Raw genomic sequence first — 9383 nt, forward strand, 5'->3', positions numbered from 1 at the left:
GCCCTTATCCTAGCGTTAAACCCAGATTAATCCTAACCATAACCCTCACCCTAGCTCTAACCCCGATACTAACACTAGCCTTAAACTTAGTGTTAATTTCAACCTACCATTAAACCTAACCATAACCCTAGACCTAAGAATAAATCTCTCAGACTAGCCCTATCCTTAGTTCTAACCCTATCCCTTAACATAACCCTAACACTAGCCCTAAACTTAGTCCTAACCCTTGCCCTATCCATAGCCCAAGCACTAACCTTAGATCATAATGTATCTCTAAATCTAACACTGATCCGATGCCTAAGCCTAACCCTAACACTAGCCCTAACCCTAACACTAATGCCAAAACTAGCCCTAATCCTAGCCCTAGCCCAAAAACGAAAAAAAAAAAAATGAGCCATAAGGTCTATCTTTAACCCTTAAACTAAACTAACACCTAACCATACACCTAACCCTAATCCGAGCCCTAATTAGAGTTTTCAGCTGAACCCTAAAACTAACTCTCACACTGACTCTGACACTAACACTAATCCGAGCTCTAAACATCACCTTAAATCTAACACAAAATCTAACACTAAACCTCCTAACTTAACCACCCTAACTTACCCTAAAATTAGCCCTAATCATAACCTTGTACTTATATTAGCCATAATCCTAAGCCTAGCACTAACTTAACCAAAATCCTAACCCTAATTCGAACCCTAACTAGAGCTTTAACCCTAACCCTAACCCTAACCCTAGCCGTAGCCCTAATCATAACCATAACCCTAGTCCTAACCCTATACATTACCATAACAATAACCCTAACTTTAATGCTAACCCTAGGCCTAAACCTAAACCTATCTCTAATCCTATCCCTATCCATTTCCCTAAACCTAACATGAACCCTAATTCTAAGCCTATCATTACCCAACCCATTACCCAAATGTTAATTTAATCCTTAATTTTAAGCATTAACCTGTTCCAAACCCTAACCTAGACCTTCACCTTAATAATACCCCTAGCCCTAAACCTGAGCCTAACACTAAATATAAACCTTACACTAGATGTACCCATAATCCCAACAGTAAAACTATCTTTAAACATAATTCTAGACTTGAAATTAGCCATACTCCTAATCCTAGCCCAAACCCTAAAACAAACCCTAGGCCTCATCCTATCCCTAAACCTAGCATTAATCATAACCCTAATCCTAACCCTTATTCTAAATATTACCCTATCTCTAAAACTAGCATAACACCATCCTTTAACCTAAACTACATCCTAAATCTAACACTGATTCTATGCTTAAACTGAACACTAACCATAGACCAAATCCTAGCCCTAATTTAGGCCTATTTCTAACCCTAAACCTAACCTTAGCCCTAAGACTAACAATAATCCTCACACAAGCCCTATCACTAGTTTTAATCCCAGCTCTTACCATAACCCTAACCCTAGCCCTAACTCTTTTCCAATCCTAAGTCCTACCCCTAAACCTAAGCCTAAACCTCATGCTAGCACTAAACCTAATCCTAACGCTGATCCTAAAGCTAGCCCTAACTCTACCACTAGCAGTAAAACAAAACCGAACAAAAGCCCTAACCATAATCCTAACTTAAACAAAACCCTAACACTACACCTAGACCTAACCATATCCTTAATTCGAGTCCTAACTCTAACCTTAAAAGTGTAACTGACACTGACTAATATGCTAAGTTCACTCTAGCTTGAAACACCATCCTAAACTTAAACCAAATCTTAACAATACCCCAAGCCCTTATGAGTCCTAACATTAACCCTGACCCTGAATCATCTAAAACTAACCCTAGAACTAAATATAACCCTAATCTTAAACTTAACACTAATACTAAAATTACCCCTAACCCTAAAAATAACCCTAATTATACCCCTAGTTCTTATATTAGCAATTGCCCTAACCCTAGTCCTAACCCTAACAGAAAACTAGCCCTAATATTAACCCTAAAAATAACTTTAACCCTAATCCTACCCTAACTCTAGTCCTAAACCTAGCTCTAACTCTTTTCCTTATACTAGGTGAGACCATAACCCTAATTGTAAACCTAGATCTATCCCTAATGCTTAGGCTAACCAAAATCAGAACCCTATTAATAGTCCTGACCCCAGCCGTCATTCTAGCTCTAATCCTATCCCAAAACCTTACACTAACCCTGACCGTTATTCTGACCCTAACACAAACCCTAGGTCTAAAACTGACCCTAAACCTACAGCAAACCCTGACACTGGCCATACTGCTAACTTATACCTAAACCTAATCCTTACCCTAGACCTAAGAATAACTATAACTCTCACACTATCCCCATCCCTATTTCTAAGCCTATCCATTACCATAATCCTAACCCTAGCCCTAACCTTGCCCTATCCTTAGTTCTAGCCCTAACCCTAGATCTAACCCTAACACAAAATCTAACCCTAACCCTAAGCCTAAGCCAAACACTAAAACTAGCCCTAACCCTAACCCTAGAATTAAAAAAAAATGAGCAATAGCTGTAACCTAAACCTTAACATAAACCAAACCCTAACACAACACCTAGACCTAATCATATCCTTAACATGAATCCTAACCCTAACCTTAAATCTAACCCTGACCCTGACTCATATCTTAATACTCACACTAGCTCTAAAAACCCCCCTAAGCTTAAACAAAAACCTAAATTAAACCTATTCTTCATTCGAGTCCTAACACTAACTCTGACCCTGACTCCTATCCTATCACTAATTCTAGCTCTAAATATCATCCTAATCTTAAACCTAAAACTAACCTACACTTACCCCTAACCCAAACCCCCAAACTAACCTCATTGTAGTACTAGTTCTTACATTAGCCATTGTCCTATCATTAGCCCTAAACCTATCCCCAAAACAAGCCCGAATTCGAGCCCTAAACCTAGATTTAACCGTAACCCTAACTCTAGCCATAACCCTAGCGCTAAGGCTGTCCCTTACCCTATAAATAACCCTAACACTAATGGTAGCCCTAGACCTATGCCTAATCCTTACGGTAACCAAAATCATAACCTTATTAATAGTCCTGACCTTGGTCCTCATTCTAGCTCTAATCCTATTCCAATTCTGAACATTAGCCCTGACCCTTATTCTGACCCTAACACAAACCCTAGTTCTAAACCTGACCCTAACACTAGACTAAAAGATAACACTAGCCCTGGACCTAAACCTAATTCTAAATTTAGCCTTATCTCTAGCCCTAGACCTAAACAAAAAAACAAAATTCAACAGTAACCCTAGCCTTTATGACAGTCCTAACACTAAACCTGACACTGAATCATATCCTAAAACTAATCCTAGATCTAAATATCACCCTAACCTTAAAGTTAACCCTAACACTAAAACGACCCCTTATCCTAGCCCTAACCCTAAAACTAACCCAAATTGTAACGGTAGTTGTTATATTATTGATTTCCCTAACCCTAGTCTTAACCCTAACACAAAACTATTCCTAATCCTAACCCTAAACCTAACTTTAACACTAATCCTACCCTAACTCTAGCCCTAAAACTAGCTCTAACTCTCTCCCTTACACTAAGTGAAACCATAATGCTACTGGTAAACCTAGATCAATTCCTAATGCTTAGGCTAACAAAAATCTGAACACTAAGAATACTCCTGACCCTAGCCCACATTCTATTTCTAATCCTATTTCAAACCCTTACACTAACCCTGACCCTTATTCTGACTGTAACACAAACCCTAGGTTTAAAACTGACCCTAAACCTAGAGCAAACTATAACACTGGCCACACTGCTAACATATACCTAAACCTAACCCTAACCCTTGCTCTAAGACTAACTCTAACTCTCACACTATCCCTATTGCTAGTTATCAGCCTATCCATTACCATATTCCTAACCTTAGCCCTAACCCTTGCCCTATCATTAGTTCTATTTCTAACCCTAGATCTAACCCTAACTTGAATTCTAAGCCCAAGCCAAACACTAAAATTAGCCTTAACCCTCATTCTAATGGTAAAACTAGCCCTAACCCTAAACCTAGCAGTAAAACAAACTGAGCAATAGCCCTAACCATAAACCTTAACTTATACCAAATGCTAACACTACACCTAGATCAAATCATAGCCTTAATAAGAATCCTAAATTTAACCTTAAATCTAACCCTGACCCTGACTCATATCCTAACACTAACACTAGCTCTAAACACCCTCCTAACGTTAAACTAAAAGCTAAAAATCCTATTCTTAATTCGAGTTCTAACCCTAACACTGACCCTGACTCATATCCTAACACTAACCCTAGCTTTAAATATCATCCTAACCTTAAACCTAACCCAAACCTAGACCTACCCCTAATCCGAACCCAAAAACTAACCCTCATTGTAGCCCAATTTTTACATTAGCCATTGCCCTATCATTAGCCCTAAACCTAACCCAAAAAAGCACTACACTGAGCCCTAAATCTAGATTTAACCCTAACCCTTACTCGAGCCCTAACCCTAGCTCTAAGGCTATCCATTACCCTATGACTTAGCCAAAACCTTACCCCAAAACTATCCAAAAGCATAACTCTAGACCTGACATTAGCCCTAGACATAATCCTAGCCCTAACACGAACACAAACCCAAGCCCATATTAGCACTAAGCATAGCCTTAATCATAACCCTAACCTTTAACCTAGGACTAAATTGAAATCAACCCTATCCCTAATCTTAGACCTAACTTAGCCCTATCCCTAACCCTAATCCTAACCCTAGCCCTAAAACTAAATCTAACTCTCTCCCTAGCCCTAAAACTAGTACTAACCCTATAACTTACTGGAACTTTAAACCTATCCCTAACCCTAGGCCTAACCCTAGCCATTTCCTTAGTCCTAGCCCTAACCCTAGATCTAACCTTAACTCTAAATCTAACAATAAGGCAAAGCCTAAGCATAAACCTAACACTAACCCTAACCCTAACCCTAAAAATACTCGTAAAACTAGCCCTAACTCTAGCCATAGCCCTAATACAAAACAGAGCCATAGCCCCAACCCTCACCCTTAACCTAAACCAAATCTTAACCCTACACCTTGCCCTAACCCTACCCTTAATTCTTATTTTAAGCAGAACCCTCAAACTAACCCTAACTCTGATTCTGATGCTAACACTAACCCTAGCTTTAAACATTACCCTAAACATAACACTAGACCTAGCCTTAACTGTAACCCTAACCCTAAAACTAGGCTTAATTGTAACCCTAGTACTTACATTAGCCATAACCCTAACCCAAGACCTAACATAACCTAAAACCTAGCTTAATCTGAGCCCTAAATCGAGCTTTAACCCTAACCTTAAACCTAGCACTAATAATAACCATAACCCTAGCTCTAACCTTAGATCTAACCTCATCCATTACCCTAATCATAATCCTAAACCTAATGCTAACCCTAAGCCTAAAATTACCATATCCCTAATCCTAAACCTATCCATTAACCTAACCCTAACTTGAAATGTAAACCTAAGAATATAATTACCCTAATCTTAAACCTATGCTAATTTGTGCTCTAAATTTAAACATTAACCTATCCCAAAAACTAATCACTACCCTTACCCAAGCAATACCCTTAGCTCTAAATCTGACCCTAACCCTTACACTGCATCTAACCTAACCCTAAACTATCTTTAGCTGTAAAGCTGGACCTGAAATTTGCCCTGTCCTAATCCAAGGCCTAAACTTGGCCTTAATTCTAACCCGAAGTATAACCGGAGGTTTAACCCTAATTCTAACATTAACCCTAGATCTAAACCTAGCTATAACTCCATCCCTTATCCTGAACCTAACCATAACCCTAAACTTAACCATAATTTTAAACCTAACCATAAGCCTTGGCCTAACCCTAGGACTACCCCTAACACTAAGCCTAGGAATAACACTAATTTAGTCCTATCCTAACCCTAAACCTAGCCTTAAGCCTAAAGCTAACTTGTGCCCCAGCCCTATCCCAAGTTCTATCCTTAGCCCTAGCACAACCCTGGATCTAATCCTAACTCTAAATTTAAACCAAACTCTAAATTTAATCATATCCATAATCCTCAACAAAACCCTAACACCTGCCCTAAAAATAATGCTAATCCTAAAACTTGCCTTACCCCTAGACCTAGCCTTAAAACAAAACCAAGCCAGATCCTTAACCCTAACCCTTAACCTAAACCAAACCATAAACCTACACCTAGCCTTAACCTTAACTCTAAAAATAACCCTAAAACTGACACTGATCTTAACACTAATCCTAGCTCTAAACATCACCCTAACCTTAAATTAACTCTAACACCAGACCTAGCCTTAACTCTAACCCTAAAACTATCCCTAATTGTAACCAGAGTTCATACATTAGTCATTGTCATAACCCTAGCCCTAACCCTAACACAAATCCTACCCCTAATTCTAGTACCATCCCTAGCTTAAACCTTAATCTTAACCCTAACACTAGCCCTAACCCTAACCTGAGCCCTAACCCTAGCTCTAACCCAATCACATGCCCTAAGCCCAACCCTAAACCAAATGCTAACCCTAGTCCTAACCCTAATCCTTAGCCTAACTTAAACACTAAGAGTATTACTAGTCCTAACCCTAGCCCTCATTCTAGTTCAAACCCTAACCCTTACCCTTATTGTGATCCTAACAGTAACCCTAGGTCTAAACCTGACCCTAACTCTAAACCAAACCCTAACACTAGCCCTACCGGTAAGACTATAACTATACCTAACCCTAACATAGATCTAGACACAAAATTAATCCTAAATATAGCTATAATTTTATCCCTAGATCTAAAAAAAATACTAGCTCTAGCCCTAACAATAAACCTTAACCTAAACTAAGCACTTACCCTACCCATCGACCTAACACTAGTTCTAAATCTAGCTCTAACCCTAACCCTAATCCTATGTGCAACACTGACCCTGACCCTAACATTAACCTATCTCTAAACCTGACCCTAACCCAAAACCTAGTCCTAACACTAGACCTAGCCATAACCCTTAGCCTAACACTAGCCCTAAACATAACCCTAGCCCTAACCCTATTTTCACCCTAATCTTAACCCTAAAAGTAGCCCCAACCCTAACAATACTCCTAACCCTATCCCTAAACCAAAAAAAAAAAAAAAATCCTAGCCATAATCATAGGCCTAAACTTAGCCCTAAGCATAACCCTAACTCTAACCCTAGCCCTAACTCTAAGCCTAACACTAGCAGTTTCCTTAGACCTAACCCTATCTCAAAGCCAAACTCTTACCCTAAACATTACCCTAGCCCTATCCTAAACTATCACCGCAACCCAAGCTCTTATACAAACCTTAATCCTAGCTCAAACTGTTGTTCTAACCCTGCCAATTACCCTAATTATAACCCAATACCTAACACTAAACCTAATGCTAACCATAAACGTATCCCAAAATCTAACCATAAACCTAACGCTCACGAAAGCAGTAACCCTAGTGGAAATATTAAGCCTTACACTAAACCTAATTCTAATACCAGTCCTAATCCAAACCTTAACACTAACCTTTACCCTAAACCTAAATCTCAAATTATCCATTACCCTAAACCTAACCCTAACTATAATAAAAACTCTAGCCATAACCCAAACCCTGAAAGAAACCCTAACCGTAAACATGTCCCTAGACCTGAACATAATCTTAACCCTCGCCCTAGCCATTTCCCTATCTCACAGAGTAACCCTTACCCTAACCTAACCATATCCCTCACCCTAAACCTAACACTTACCATAAAACAAACTTAGCCCTTTTCCTAAACCAAACTCTAATTTTAGACTTAATCCAAACCATAACCTATCCCTAACCCTAACTCCAAATCTATCCATTATAGTAAACATAACCCTAACCTAATGCTAACCTTAAAACTATTGTTAAACCTAACCCTTCCATTACCCTAAACCTTAACTGAAACGTAAACCTAACCCTATAAATTATCCTAAACCTAAGACTAAAACTAACACTAATTCAAGCTCTAAACCTAAACTTTGACCAAAACAAAATTCTAACCCTGATTATAACCGTAATAATACCTCTAACTCTAAACCTGACCCTTATCATAAACATAGCTCTGACAATAGACCTAGCCATAACCTAACCTAAAACTATCCTTAATTATAACCCTAGATTTGTGTTTAGCCCTAGCCTTAGTTCTAGCCCTGAACCTAACTGAAACCCTAGGCCTAAACCTAGTGTTAATCCTAACCTAAACACTAACCCTAGCTCTAATCATAATTCTAATCCTCACCCTAGCCCTAAAGCTAGCTATAACCCCACACATTCCCCTAAACTTAATCCTAACCCCAATGCTAATTCTAATACTAGTCCTACCCCTAGGTCTAACCCTAACACTAACCCTAGCCCTAATCATAGCCATAATTTAGCTTTAACCCTAAGCATAACCCTAAGCCTAGTCCTAAATCTAACTCTCATCCTAGCAGTTTCCCTAGTTCTAACTATATCCCTTACTGTAACACTAACCATAGCCCTAATCTTAACCCTGGATCTAACCCTAACTCTAAATCTAACCCTAACCCTAAGTCTAAACCTCACCCTACTACTAGCCCTAACCCCTAACCATAGCACTACTTCAAAATCTAGCCCTAATCTTAGCCCTAGCCAAAAAAAAAAGAAAAGAAAAGAAAACACTGAGCCATAGCTTTAACCCTTACCCTAACCCATAGAAATCAAGATGAAGTGACATGTTAAAACACAAACTGTTCCTGACAGTGAACCTTGAACTGAGAAGGCCCAACATGGGAAACATGGTAATGCTAGGTAAAAAATTAAATCTGACCAGTATAAAATAAATTCAACAAAACTAACTCTAACCCAATCATTAGTTCTAACACTAGCCACAACCCTAATTCTAAAACTAAAGCTTTCCTGTTTATAGAGCTTGATCATAAAAGTCAACAATTTGGGGTGCCTAATAGGGTGAGGTAACAGATGAATCCTGCCCAGTATAAAAATACTGACCAATAATTGGGGAAGGGGTGTTTCAGTGCATGCCTATTTCCCCTGTTTTCTCCTAAAGTGCTCTTGGATAAATTGTTTTTTCATGCTTTGGTTTAAGGTACTTTCACAAGGAACAAACCAGAGCATTCCCACAGTGAAGTGATTGAGTGGGTGAAGTTTCATGCAGCTAGCATCCACCCTGTATGATTTCCAGCTCCATTTCCATTCACACCTATAGGCCATAATGTAGTGAAAACTAAAAATTCAAACAGTTCCTGACACTAAACCATTGAACCTTGAAAGCCCAAACTTGGGAAGCCTACTAAGGTTGGTCAAAGATGAATCCTGTACAGTATCAAAGTAATCTGACCAAAAAAAATTTGAAGCTCTTTCACTACAAGTGT

This window comes from Urocitellus parryii, chromosome 4, assembly GCF_045843805.1.
Source record: "Urocitellus parryii isolate mUroPar1 chromosome 4, mUroPar1.hap1, whole genome shotgun sequence".
Taxonomy (NCBI): domain Eukaryota; kingdom Metazoa; phylum Chordata; class Mammalia; order Rodentia; family Sciuridae; genus Urocitellus; species Urocitellus parryii.